We start from the raw sequence: 15294 nt of genomic DNA, 5'->3' as shown, positions 1-15294 counted from the left end.
TGCTGTAGCTTCTGGCACTTTAGCCAAAGCATTCACTCTCTTAACTGGAGCCTACTAGCCTTGGGGTTGGGTTATACCTTAAGTTTAGTTCTAGTGCTTTCCTTCCATTTCCTTTTTCTTTACCTCCATCATGAGGTGGTGTACATATCTTGTTTGTGCGTGAACTTTTTCCTTCTCCAATTTGTTGTAGTGACTCGGTGGTGAGAGTCTCGTTCATTGCTTGTTCCTTCATAATATCTCCTTAGTTTACTAGGGAAATTGAAAATCTCATGCCGCGATTCATTTACGAACTTCTTTACGCATTTCTCATTAATCATTTATAAATGACTTAAATAAGCATTTTAAACTCCATTAAAAAGGAATTGATTTAAAACATTTTAATCCTTTTAAAATCCATACTTATAAAGCCTTAACTCATGCTCTATCTCATATTCTATCTCTTTACTCATCTCTATATAAACTCTCCACTCATCTCAAATCCTTAAGTTCAAGGATAAGTTTCAAGAAAATCATGGTACTAAGTCTCGATTTATCTCTCATATAAGGCTCGTCCAATCTCATTCAACACATAGACAACACAATCACATAAGGCATATAAGAAAACACAATCAAACATTATCAAAACACGCTCTGTTTTTACACTGACTCAACTTCAAAATCTAAACTGTTCTTACTTCGACACTTCCTGGACTCGAGACTCATACCAAAAGAAAGGTCTTCGAGTCTATTTTCATATAAAAAAAAGTAGAGTCAAAAACTCCAAGTATTGTAGGAGACATGACTGTTTTACTACAGTCTACCATATTCGGCAGTTTTGAGCAATCGAAAACTTGGATTTTTGAAAAATAGTAAATGTTGTCAAACTGGGCTCAAATTTTTTGGATATCTAGCTAACACAATAAGGTTAATACCATAAAATTTTGGAAAGCTAGATCACACAGGAAGCTACTGAAATGAATGACTCTTTCCCCTGCTCTCTGAAACTCTCGGTAGTAATGTGCAGTTTCGGTTTTGTATTTTATAAAAATAATAGACGAAGTCCAATTGACTTGAAATTTTACCGATGTTCTCAAGACTCATGTAGAGACTTGGTATTAAAATTTCAAAGCTTTTTGACATTGAAAAAAAAAACCGTCGATCACAGTAGGTCAGTAGGCCTACGAAATTCACCAAAATCTCATCTCAAACTCTTAAAATACTCAACTCAACATTCCTTCAAGTAAACTCATTAAAGCTCATTTTAAACACATATAACACTCACAAACATTCAAGCACAATATAATGCTCATCATACTCAAATCTTGACTCTCTTCTTACATCATAACCTCAAATCTCTAGTAAAACGTTTCAATGAACGCATCATTAAAATTCTCTTCTCATTTTCATGATCAAAATTACTCAAATACTCAAACACGATCTCATTCATCATATAGATCATTATACACATATAGATTCCCTTTTATCATGTACTAAACTCTAATGAAACTTCATGTATCATCATAAAACTCTTAATAAAACATGACAAACTTTCACATAATGGTCATAAAGCAATTAGACCTCATTTTATCAATCATCGACTTCTCAAAATATGAAAACTCAAAAACTCATACAAACTAAACTAAGTCAAAAATTTTCTTAGCCAACAAAAGACTTACTCAAACATAATTATACACTAATATCATGCTCAAATACATATATCTTAAGCCAAAATCACTTTAATAACACATAGGCAAAAAGTCCTAATTTTTATTAAACTAAACTCTTTTGAAAATATCACTAATCATGTATAACCTATTGATCAAATCATAGATCTAACATCCTAGGTTACCAATTAGCACAAATCAACATCATAAAACAAGATCACATATAGATACACATGTATGTCATCTTCTTCCTCAAACTAACACTTTTCATTTTTCACCTCTCAATCTCAAGCTTCAATCTCATCCATCATTAATCATCTAAATCATCTCATAAACTCAAATCCATCATCAATACATCAATTGATCCATAGGATCTCAACATCCCAATTTTAGGTAAACTAACCTAATAGGAAAAATCTATATCTCATGGCTAATCATCAAGATATTCATATATATTAACTCAATAATCATCAATCATCATATAACTCAAGCCAATTCAAGAAAACAAACAACAAAATTTCGTAAGGTTTCAAGCCCCTAATTTTCGAAAATTTCATAGAAATAAGTTGGGTGTTTTTCTTGCTCAATCATGATCATATACTCACATATAACATCATACAATCTAGATCTATAAAAATAAGAATCACTTACCCAAGATTAAACAAAGATCAAAGTTTTCCTTTCTCATTCTTCAAACCAAACCCCACGGTCCTCTTGAAATCTTCAAGAATTGAAAGGTGTTTATGTTGATTTGGTGGAGGAATTGATCTTGATGTGAACTTGGAAGCTTTGGTGATTCATCTATGGTGATCTTTTGGAGCAAAATCGGAAGAGAGGGAGAGAAATTGAGAGTGGCCGAATGGCGAAGAAAATGAGGGAAATGAAGTGAATTTGTCTTGCTTAGGAAGGATGATTGGAGACCAAACACTATTCACCATTTAATACTTGTCCCCCCTATACACTAATCCCTTCCCTTCATCTTCATACCACACGTCCACTTCAAGTAAGGCTAAGGAAATTAATCACATGCTTATTAGATTAACATAATCATGTGTGTGTAAGGTTGTGTAGTCTAGAATAAATCATGTGTTAAGCTACATTAATAAAATCATAAAAGACTAATTACTAATTAATGCAATGCTATAACACAAAACTCTTGTGACCAATATTTAAAATAAATATGGCACTAATATTAGTGCACTCACTTAATTATAATATTCTTCATCATAGAAAAAAAATAATTTGAAAATATTTTGTTTGGAAAAATTTTCATAAACCGGCATTCTTTGATTTCTCGGTAAAAATAAACTGCACTTGCTTTGAAAACTTAATTAAAATTCCAAGTGCTAAAGACATCAAATAAAAATCATAATAACTTGCTCACAATGACATACGTAACAAAACTCACATAATCAATCAGTCACGTAATTTCACATAATATCACGTCAAAGCAGTCGGCAAACACAGACAAACTAGACGTCTCTCCGACCGATTTTTTTTTTATCAAGGTTTTTCACTCTTTCTTTCTCGACTCTATTTCCAACTCATTATTCCTATTTTCTTAATAGGACAGTCAATCTCTCTGACATCTCAGTACTCTCAATAGTGTTAAGGCACTATCTCACAACATAGGGAAAAGTACGGGGTGTTACATGTACTATCAAATTTAGATAAAATTCATGACTTCATGCATAATTTAAAATTCATGTGGCTCATATAAATACACTTAACTCACCAATTAAAACTTATGCACCACATTTATAAAATTTTCCTTTAACTAAGCACATTAAAACACATATATAATGATTAAATCACATCAGATAAATCAAACCAGTTTTTATTATAAATGGATGCCGAATCCTAATTATTAATAATTAAGCCCTTAATCAGGGATTAAAAGTCGGGGTATGACATACTATCCACTTTAAAAGAAATTTCGTCACGAAATTTGTACCACAGAAAATAATTCTGGGTACTTCTCATTCATGCTAGAATCGAGTTCCCACATCGCCTTTTCTTGATCATAGTGCTTCCAAAGAACTATTACTAAGGGTATCGACTTATTCCTTAGTACTTTAACTTTCCGATCTAGAATAGATTCGGGTCTCTCCTCATATCAATTGGATTCCTAATTCCAATTTATATACACGAGATTTACTTGAGAATAAGTTCCCTCGTCCTTTTGCGGCGGTTCATTTTGCTCCTACCTCATTCCTAGGGCTCATCTACGGGGTATTCTTTTTTTCCAAAGACTAAAATAGTCATCAACCCATTTCTTGTTACCTATCACATGAATAACACTTTCCTATGAATTTATCTTAAAACTATCATAGACCAATTAACTTAAGTCCTCGTACTCAAACACTATATTACGGTCTTAGCTTAAACTTTGAATTTTTATCGTAATGAGTGGTCGATATCATTTATAGGACAAAGACTAATCTCAACTAATTACAATGAGACACAATTATACGAAGCCATAATTTGGGTAGTATACTACATCGGTAGACTAACATTTCTTGGTCTTATCAAACAAGGGGATCTATTATGACAACTCACGAGTTGCAAGGCTCAAACTCAACACAACATCAAAGCAAGGTGTTGTAGAAATTGTTCAAGAGAATCAAAAGAATGACCAGAGGGTATGAAATGATTAACTACTAGGTCGAACAAAAATGACCTCGAGTATGAACCCATCTGGCTTTTCAACCGAAAGTTGAAACACATGGGTTTTCAACCCAAAAGACGTCTACTGAGATTTGGATCATGTGGACTGGCCAGGTCCAACATCATCACCTCCCAGTCACACGAGAAACATCGTCCCGAACTTGAAGGGCCATGAACATACTATACATAACAAAACATAAGTTCATTATGACAATTAAACTTATCTTAAGGTTCCCTATCCTATTGATCTCAAACCCCAAACCTCTCTTAAGATATATACACACAGACATACGTACACAGGCAAAACACTCTATTCTTAAAATCTATCGTGTAGCAAAAGTCGATTCGATGTTCCGTCGCACTTGAACATTCGAACGTAGAGACTATGGTTCAACCTTTGATGCAACGTTTACCTTGAATTCGTCTCGTATTTTCATTCTGTGCTTTTCCTTTACCTCATACATATCTTTTCATTCCTCTTTGTAGTTCAAAAGAACCATCATTTTCTTAAGGGAGCTGAGACGTTCTAAGTTCTCTTTCATTCTTCTAAATCATTACCTTAAGAATCTAGATTGTAGAGATATCCTACTAATCTAGTAGTCTATGTTCTTTTAAAAATTGTGATCATGCAACTTATAGCAATCTATGTTCTCTGGGAAAACATATGTCACTTTTCTATCATTCATCTGATCATAACATCATAGACTGCGAAAATATGCCATGAAAGGCAAAACATTCAACATTTCATCATAACATGCTCTTCACATAAACATATTCATGAAGCATTTTAGAACATTAACATCTTTAAAACGTTGAAACTGCAGTTACCTTCTTTCCTTGATTGAGCACGATGCAATGGAGTGTTGAGCGGTGCCATATGAACCCATGTAAGTATAAAGAATCAAACTAAACTCGACTCTTTAGAATAAGGTTTCTAGGGCCAGAGCGAACGAACCGCTCTGATACCACTCTGTCACATCCCACTATCCCAATGACGGGTTAACCGGGGTTATGACTTGGGGTGAACAATAAGAAATGGAAATGGACAATTACTTAACATTAAAGTATATGAAAATGTCACTCATAGATAAAATGCTAGGATCATATATGATTATTTGGATACTTATAAAACATACACATAAATGAGAACTGATTAAGGTGGTTTACCCAATAACACGTGTTACAATTTCATAACATAAAGTTATCCTAATCAAAGTGTTTTGCAGCGGAAAACGTGTGAGATATACATATGAAGATGTATACTCAAGGTTACATTTCTTGAAATGTCAAAGGAACACCCGCTCAACATCATTCCATTCCATCAACTGCTCAACCTGCACATTTAGAAATACATGCAGGGCTGAGTATAAAAATACTCAGTGGGCATAGCCGAAAATACAACATGCATACATATATAAATTGAACTGCCATAACAGTAACACACAGGGGTTTTCTTGAAAGACCTGCGCTTACTAAAACATTTCTTTCATTTTCATAAAGTCGATCGGCCGATCATTTTCCTTCATATGATCCATATCTGTTCCTTTCTATCACGCGCCGAGAAGGAGGCCTCCTTACCACGGACACCAAGACCGGTCGCAAGCGACTCGCGGTCTCCATGAGTGTACACGTTAACCCTAGCTAGCGACCTTTGTCTAGCATAGGATCCCAATTGGATTTCCTTTAAAGTTGGCGAACCAACACAGATAGGATACATATAAAAACATAAACATTTTTGGCAGTCAATCATTTCATAAACATTTCATTTCATTTCATAAACATTTCATTTTTATTTCATAAGAGTCATTTATCATTTGGGCATAATAATAAACTGAAATTAACAGTTAAAATCATCTCATGCATATATTCGTATAAGAGGCCTACGACACGCAGGGGATCTCTATATACGTATAGTAAAAGTAATGCCCACCTGTATAGGCAAAGCCTGTCGTTTAACCTTATCTCTGAATCGGAATAGCAGTGCTAATCCTTCTGATGCTCAAAGCCTACAAGAAATCTATTCTCAATAGGTCTCCTTAAATCTAATCTTAAGTCATGGTGTAGTGCTTAACATTCTATGATTCACTTAGCCGGGTTTTCAAAATTTAATGAATAAATAATTGAAAACAATTCTCTTGAGTTAAGAACACCAACAATATTCTTACTCGACTTTCTTAAATAATTGGAATTGTAATTAAAACCAATTAAATCATGAATAATTTTATTGCAAAAATAAATGCAATTTCATGTCATGCTTAGCATATAATAAGTAATTTACTTAAAATATGCACATAATAATAATATAATATTATTATGCAAATTAAAATAATTAATCAAACTTAATAAGTCTAATTAATTAAAATAGTGTAGTCCATTTTAAATAAAGAAGCTGCACAGCCCAATTGAATAAATTAATAAAGGCCCAACTGATTTAATAAGTAAAGGCCCAACTGAAACAAAAATAAACAAAAATCTCGGCCCAACCCAAAGAAAAACAAAGCCCAACCTTTAAAATTTTCGGCCCATATGCTCAAGCCCAAAGGCCTCAAAACCCTTCTTCTTCACATACGCCCCCCCTTTTCATTCTCAACTCTCTCTCTCTCTCGATTCGCCCCTCTCTCTCTCAGCCATAAGTTCCGCGGCGGCGGCTCCGTCTCCGGCGAAAGGCCGCCGGCTGGTCACCCCTCGCCTCCCCCAAATCACACGCACACACACACACAACTGCAGATCTTAGTCCCTCTCTCTCTCTCGGACTTCACGGCCGCGTGCCACCATCCCGGCGACGAGCACCGCTCTGTCACCCTCACCATCACCCTCGACTCCTGTCACTCCCGCCGCCTCCCTCTCAAAATCGACGGCCGCAGCAGCCGACAAGGCCTACCGCCGCCGCCTGACGTCCCTCGAAACAGACCAGCGAACAGCAGCAGTTAGTTGCAGCCATCCCCTCATCTCCTCTCGTTTCTCCTCTCCCCTTCTCCGGACAGAACGACGGTGGAGCCGCCGCCGCCGAACCCTAGGCTCCCAAATCCAGTCTCCTTTCGCTCCAATTCTCAGAACAGCGTGAAGTCGCCGCCTGAAGCTCTAGGTTAAACCTCCCCCGACTGACCCCCATACCGACACCCTTCCCTTCAATATCCGGTGACCACAGCGGCTGCCATGGCCGCCTCTCCCTCAAAACTCCGGCCGACAGCAGCAGGAGAACCACCGCCGCCGACCGCATCTGCCACCGCCATTACTCCCCTGCCAGACTCGACACTTACAACCACACAGCCCACACCCGACAAAGCTCAAGACTCAAGTTCGATTCATACAGCATACATAACATTTCTCTATTTATCTTTTTATTGTTCCATTGTAAATGCAGTACATGAAATTTATACTGTATGCATATATCAAGTAAAGTTCACATTTTTTTTTTCTTTCATATAACATGCTTATACACAATGAAATCTTATGCAGTTTAATGCTCATGAAAATTTGACGAATTGCTAAAACGAAACTGGTTGAGTAGAATAGGCAAGGGAGTACATGGATGAACCTTTAGAAGTTTTGAGTTGAGCCGTTGAAATCTGAATTGGCTTGATTGCTTGATTTGTGAGGAGAATGAATTGCTTTCTGTTGTTCTTGGCTAAACTTGAACTCTGAATGAGTATATGTTGAGGTTGGTGACTTGTGAATTATTGGCGTAGGAGAAGAGTGGAAACATGACTAAAATATTTACTTTCCATCATGGTTTAAAGCTGGAAAGAGAGTAAGTACAGGGTGGGAGTAGGTGGTGGATGGGAATTTAACTAATTTTTCAGTGTTGTAAAGTGGAGAAGGTATGGCCAACGGATGGGAATTTAACTAATTTTTCAGTGTTGTAAAGTGGAGAAGGCATGGCCAACTGAGAAAAGGTATGGCAGATAAATCGTTGGTGTGAATAAATTGAAGAAATGATTTGGCAATTAAAAACTCTCACGGTTGGATCATTGGAACTGAAGAATTTTCTCAAGGTTCGCTAAATAAATATCTTGATAATTACTCAATGCTCAATACTTGATTTAAATAAATATGCAATGCATAAGAATTTAAATAACTAAATTTACAAATAATTTTGTAAATCACTTTTGTTGGAATTAAAGTAAATTATTTTTCTCATTCCTGCGTGAATCATCTTACTTTTAAATTCGAAAATTATTCTAGACTTAGCTTGAGGAAACGGGGTATTACAGAGAATTATTTTCGACCATGGACACGGAACTTCCATCTGAGTGGAATCTTACTGACGCCGCCAATTTGATGTATATGAAGGAAGAGGTGCGGAGAATGGTAGAGGATGCATTTAAGCCTATGCGTGAGAGGGTAAATTGACAATTTTATGGTGGCAACAGTTGGCGAGGTGGAGCAAGGGATTTTGACAGACCTGCTGAACAGTTTTATGGTACCAACAACACCAGCAATCAGCACCAGCATCCAGGTAATTGGAGGAAGTCTCAACCAGTTTCTCGTGGTTCCTCGTCAACATGGAATCACTGTACAAAAGAGGCGCCGCCAAGCGATAACAAGAAGCCGTTCTTTTGATTTCAAACAGAGGGTATGCGTTCAGCAAATCGGGGCAATCCGGCAGTCTCCGATGGTTACTATCGAGATGAAAGGTGTTTCAAGTGTTTGGGATTCGGACATTCTATGAGTGAGTGTCCGAACACACATGTTATGATCGTGAGAGATGATGGTGAGGTGGTGACTGATGGTGAGGACACCGGCGAAGAAGTGGCCATTGTGGTGGAAGTCGATAGAGAGGTTGTTGCTATCCAAGATGAGGAGTCTAATCTTACGTTGCTAAAATTGAAGGAATCATGTGAGGAATTGTGCGTGAGGACTCTACTCCATCTAATTTGGAAGCAAAGGCGTTGATGCAAGATAAGAGCGTCGAAAAGGAACCGCGATGCGATGTCGACGAAAAGGCGGCGGAGAAGGTTAACACTAAGGAACAGCCGGTGGAGAAAAAGGAGAAGAAGGCTGACCTGGCAGTCGTGGTGGATAGCAAAGTTGAGGCATACCTGCATCCAAAAGAATTGGTGGTAGTTGATAGAGAGGATGATATCAGCATGGATGAGTCTACTCCTAAGTTAGAGCCACGTGAGGAGGTGCAGCTTGAGGAATATGTTCCAACTCCTTTGGAAGTAAAGGTTTTGATGCAGATTCCCAAGTATGCAAGTGAATTCTTTTGTGATGAAGCGCCGATGCATGCTACATGGCTTTTCGGAAGAAAAGTGAAGCATGGCAGCATTTTCAACAACACTTTCGTCATGTTCACGTTTCAAGCAAAATCAGAGTTAGAGCCAAAGCATTTGGTTTTTGATCCCGGCAAGATGAATGATGGACAAGAGAGAAAAGCTATGGTCCATCAATTGTTTCTAGCAGCCAACTCTTTCCCAGTTCTGCAGCATTGGGAAAACAGGCGTTGGATTCTCTGGTGCTTGCTGCTCTGACGAGGTTTACTCTGGCGTTGTCTGCTCTGGCTATACCGCTCAGCTCTGGTTTGTTTGCTGCCCTGGCGTGGTCTGCTCTGGAGTTTCTTGGTGGGTAGGTGCGCGTTAGTCTGCTCTGACGCCGTTCTGGGGCTCGGATGGCTGCTCTGCTCTGGTCCTTTGATCAGCTCTGCCCTGGAGGATCTCGCTGCTCTGGCGTGGAGGAACTCACTGCTTTGGCCTGGAGGAACTCGCTGCTCTGACCTGGAGGAACTCGCTGCTCTGGCGTGGAGGTTTTCGCTGCTCTGCTTTGGAAGTCTGGAGGAACTCGCTGCTCTGGCCTGGAGGAACTCGCTGCTCAGGCCTGGAGAAGCTCGCTGCTCTGGCCTGGAGGTTCTCGCTGCTCTGGCGTGGAGGATTTCGCTGCTCTGCTTTGGAGGACTTCGCTGCTCTGCACTGGATTGTCTTCGCTGCTCTGCACTGTAATGACTTTGTTGCTCTGCTTTGGATTGACTTCACTGCTCGGCTCTGCTCTACCCGGGACGGCGCTGGCGTGGACTTTGCTCGGCCTCGGTTGTGACCCTTTGCGATCCCGTCTTTTGTTTGTTCTTATTGTTTTCTTTCTCCTTTCGCTTGGGTTTTTTGTCTTTTACTGGTTTTGGTTTTTTCGGACTCTCCTTGTTTGTGCCTGTGCTCTCAAGGGTTTTTGTTTTTCTTCAATAAAATTTCTATTTCAGCAGTTTCTAGCAGCCAATGAAGATTTGGTTTTTGATCCAGGCATTTACATCGACGACTTGGATTTGAGGACAAATCCTCTTCAAGAAGAGGGGAATGATGCAGCCCGAACAAAGCCAAACTCGCGCCAGAACAGAGCTAACTCACTAGAGCACACATGCCAGAGCAGAGTAGAGAAATCCCAGAGCAGAGGAGTGGACTTTCCAGAGCAGAGAAGTAGAACTGCCAGAGCAGAGAAATCGACTATGCCCGAGCAGAGAAGTCAAGTCTGCCCGAGCAGAGAAGTCGAACTGCCAGAGCAGAGAAATCGACTATGCCCGAGCAGAGAAGTCAAGTCTGCCCGAACAGAAATGTCGAACTGCCAGAGCAGAGAAATCGACTATGCCCGAGCAGAGAAGTCAAGTCTGCCCAAACAGCGAAATCGAAGCTACCAGAGCAGAGAAGCCGACTTTCCACAGCAGAGGAGCGGAATTGCCAGAGCAGAGCGGAATTCCCAAAGTAGAGGAACGGGTGTTTCCAAAGGGGCGTTTTCCAGTGCTGGCGTTGTAATACCCCGGATTTTCGATCCTAGGTTTCACATGATCCTATTGATATTATTAAGATATGATAGATCCCTAATTCCCGGATAAAAAGAATAATTATCCTAGCAATGATTTAATGAGTCTTGATGCCTAGGTTTTCTCTAAAAAAAAAAAGAGACGGTAAATAAGAAGATGATTATTTTATTTTTCCGTGTGTTGTTGATTTCAATAAATATATATATTTATTTTCATTTCAAAGTATGAAAAGCAAAGTGCACATTTATTTCGAATACGCGTTTGTTTTAGTTCGGGTTTGAACGATTACGGGCCCGTATAGAGGGCCAAAGGTGGGCCGATTCTTAGAGAGCCTTGGGCCGATTTTAAGGCCCTATTTTAGAGCCCAAATGCAGCCCATTTCAGCCCCCAAAGCCCACTTACACATCAGCCACCCTTTCAAATTCAAAAGGGGACAAGGGTGATCATTACATGCATGGGGAACTACCAAAATGCATGGGAAGTGCAAGAGTCTCACAACCAATGCACCCATGCATTGGTGGCAGCCACCCTACCCTCCCCTAGGCCTTATTTTCGTTCCCCCCTCCCTCCACTTAAGTCATTTGGCTGATGCAACTTCCTCTATACTCTTTAACTCTCTCTACAAAGCCTAAAGCCTCACTCCCCCTCCATTTTCGTCCCTCCTTCCTTCCCCCACCCTCACAACTTTTCTCCCACCATTATCACACTCCATAGAAGCCCTTGAAGCCCCAAGAGAAGTATCAAAGCAAGGGAGAGCGTGGAAAAACTAGGGCGTAAAGTTAGAGTGAAGGTTGTGCTTCGAGGGTGAGTTTTTCTTTGATTTTCTCAACTGAAAAAGCTTTATGGCTATGGATTTTTACACATGTGTGTGATATATTATGTGAGGATATGTTTTATGATTTTAGATGTTCATTTTGGTAAAGTTTATTGGGTGAAAAACCGTGCATGAGGTAAGGCAGCGAATCTGCCATAAGCACACTGCTCCGGCAGTGTTTTGCAAGGCGATTCCAGCCATCCAAACGGTCCCCAAAAATTCCCAAATTAATTTTTTATCGTGTTCAATATGTTGTCTATACTATGATAAAATTTCAGAATATTTGGAGCTCGTATGTTTTATTTATGAATTTTTGATCATGACTGCCTGTCTGGAATGCATTTCTGGTAAACAATCTTTGAGAGGCCATAAGTCAAGTTTCAATCGGTGAAAACCTTTGAAACTTGAATATGTCACTCTAGACTCCCGTATCTTTCTTTTGGTACCGGCCTCACCATTTTTGAGTAAAGAAAACAACCGGTATAAATTCTTGAAATCTAGTTCTTATTCTTTGTACCATCCAGTAGGTCTTACAAACCTACGACTTTGAGGTGGCAAAGGCCAACCTAAATATTTGATTCTCAAGCCCATTTTTCTACTGAATATTGATTGGCATGTCAGAAAGTTATTTGTTTATTTGTAGAATTTTTGGTAAAGCCTAAAGTGGTTTTTCTGATTTAAACTTTGAATCTGCCGAACTTGAACTATTTTTGTGCACTGAACTTTGGATGTTAATATCTCCTAAACCATGAATCTGCTTGGGGTAAATTCAACTGGAGAGTGTTACACTTTCTCCCTAGTTTTCGGATTGACCCTTGGAGTTCCTAGTGGCCTTTTGTAATGGGAGATATGAATTTTTAAAGAAGGCCCATTGACTTGGTTCTAATCTGGAAATCTGAAATTTCCAGATTTTTGCTTGTTAAGTACCCATCTTTGAATGGGCATATCTTGCTCGTTTGAACTCCGTTTCATTAGATTCAAATTGGAGAATGATCCTTGAAATGTCTAGTTTCCAGAATGTCCTTTGGAGCCTCATTTAGAGATCCGAGGCAGAATTGGTGTCTGTTGCAAAACAGCCCCTTAAGAGCTCAAGTTGTTGAATTATTTTCTAAGTTTGAAAGTTGGTTTTAAAGGATGTTTCATGAAATATTATGTATATGTGCATGACAAGTTTGGGATATGTTTTGTGCAAAGTTTTCATGAAATTGAGTGAGTTAACCTAGATAAGGCATCAAGATAAGCTAACGTATGTAAAATGCATAATCCCTAGCTCGATTTTGCGTTGTAAGTCCGGGAATAGGTTGACCTAGAGATCCTAAGTAGACAATGGTTTTTGTTATCCATGATATGCTCTAAGAGTTAAGAACTCGTCTTGTAGGAATTGGTCCGCAGGACGGTGCCACAGCTTAAGATCACCTCTCTCTTTCACACCGAAGATCAGGTGGGTTATATTTGCAAAAGTATATTGGGTTAGTAAGCCCTCTCTTTTTATACAAGCAAATATGTTTTAAATTGTGAATGCATGCAAATATTTTGTTTGGTTGTTACAAAGAACAAACGGGGTTGTCCCCACAGAATAAACGGGGTCGTCCCCAAACGATCGGCTCTGTCCCCGACGGGGGCCAGGGTAGTGTACACCAGTAAGAAGTCTAAGTATGGGATTGATTCGGCCGGGTCTCCCATACTTAGCACCAAGAAAGGTAACACCAAACCAGAAAGGCGCGCAAAGGTTAAAGGAGCTACGGCTCACAAGTATTTCAGAATTTATAGTAATTGTTTTTCAAGTATTGCTATATTTTCTTACGGGCATGCATTTCACTAAGTATCACAGTTCTTTAAAACCAGTTTAAAGAAAATGGGGCATTAACTTCACTGAGTGCATTAGTACTCAGCCCAAAGTTTTAAATCATTTCAGGTTAACGGAGTCGGGCGCAGCGGGGGCTAGGTGGTGGTGGTGGTCTGGAGCTGTCGACAAGGTTTCTCAATGATATTTATTTCCCATAACCTCGATCACCAAACATTTTATTTTGTTGGTTATGCCCTGCGTGGCGATTATGAGCTTGTTTACTGCTTTCCCTAAACAACTGAACAATTGAGTTGCTCTTGGGCACTCAGACACCGTGATAACGAACTCTCTAAACTTGACCGGAGTCCTCATACTTCGTGTTAAGTTGGGTTTCCTTTGAGCAGAACGATTAAAGAATAGGTTCATTAATTCCGCTAATTAACCAAGTTTTTCTTTTACCAAAATAGTTAAGTTACTTACTTCCGCTAAATGAGCTTGATAATCACACCCAGTTCAGCGTGGCTGGCCCCTAGATAAGTCGGGCCATCACAGGCGTTCTCGTCCGAGTTGTCAAAGCTTGCTGATCAAGTTTCTTTGTTTCCTTGTTTTTAAGTTTCCTTGTTTTTACGTTATTTTCTTCTTTAAATTAGGGTTTAGTTTGCCTATATATATGGCTACATGTGAACGAAAAACCTAACTAATTTTGATATATGATATTTGTGAGTTAATCTCTCTTGAGAACTACGAGTTCTTCCTGAATTTTGCCCAAGCAAATTCAACTTATCGGCGTATCGGCGAGTTCATCATCCCTCGTCGTGTGTCATTCAACGTCTCCGAGTTGCTGCACCGATCACATCGTTGGGGTTTAGAGGTCCGTTCTCTAGAAAACTTCATAGATTAGGTCAGGGGTTTTGGGACAAACTTCCACCCTTTATCTTTACTTTATTTCTCGTTTCAAGTCTTCCGCGCGTATTTATTTGTTCATTCCGGTGAAGTTCAAGAGGTTACCGGCGAGGATCATATCAAAGAATACAGACGGCTGCCCTCATGGGTTTCATAGCTAGGGTTCGAACCATCCTTAACTCTTTCATTAAACATTCTCAACAATTACCCAAGAACAACATACTAAAAACTCACGACGATCCAACGTCATTTCAAAATAAAGTCGAGAATCGACATTTTTCGACGTCGACTAAAATCGAAAATCAAACCATCAAAACGTAGGTAGAGATGTTACCTACGTAGATACGTGCTCGAAAAGGTGTCGGCGCTCGTCTCGGTACTCAAATCGGAGCTCAAAAGCTCGAACAAGCTTTAATGGAGGAAAGTGCGAGTGTAGTGTGTGTTCGTGCGTGTATGCGTGATACGATCCTTGCCGACCAATCGAACACCACGCAAACGGAAGACTTGAAAAAAACGAACAGAAGATGGAATCCCAAAACCTCTGAATCTAACCCACATAATGATTTAGGCGAACGAATCCCTAAACCCCAACGTGAAGTTGATGCAGCAACTCGGGGACGCTGAATGACACCCGACGAGGGTTGGTTGACTCGCCGTTACGTCGATAATTGAATTCGTCTTGGAATAATCAAGAGGAATTCAAAATTCTCAAGAGAGAAATAAAAACTCACAAGTT

The 15294-nt window shown here is 39.3% G+C and overlaps 2 long non-coding RNA genes across 2 annotated transcripts; one reads left to right on the top strand and one right to left on the bottom strand.

The window, feature by feature from the left end:
- Positions 1-5449: 5449 nt before the first annotated feature.
- Positions 5450-8047, bottom strand: LOC131006691 (uncharacterized). The gene is made up of 3 exons (XR_009095706.1): positions 7849-8047; positions 6241-6316; positions 5450-5644 (listed from the first exon to the last, which is right to left on the bottom strand). It is a non-coding gene; the product is annotated as an uncharacterized LOC131006691 (long non-coding RNA).
- Positions 8048-11704: 3657 nt separating this feature from the next.
- LOC131006696 (uncharacterized) lies at positions 11705-14094 on the top strand. Its single transcript, XR_009095712.1, has 3 exons — positions 11705-11859; positions 13248-13310; positions 13785-14094. It is a non-coding gene; the product is annotated as an uncharacterized LOC131006696 (long non-coding RNA).
- The last annotated feature ends 1200 nt before the right edge of the window (positions 14095-15294 follow it).

The sequence above is a fragment of the Salvia miltiorrhiza genome, chromosome 1, assembly GCF_028751815.1.
Source record: "Salvia miltiorrhiza cultivar Shanhuang (shh) chromosome 1, IMPLAD_Smil_shh, whole genome shotgun sequence".
Taxonomy (NCBI): Eukaryota; Viridiplantae; Streptophyta; class Magnoliopsida; order Lamiales; family Lamiaceae; genus Salvia; species Salvia miltiorrhiza.
The sequence above is the reverse complement of the archived record's forward strand: the minus strand, read 5'-3'. Positions and strand labels throughout refer to the sequence as shown.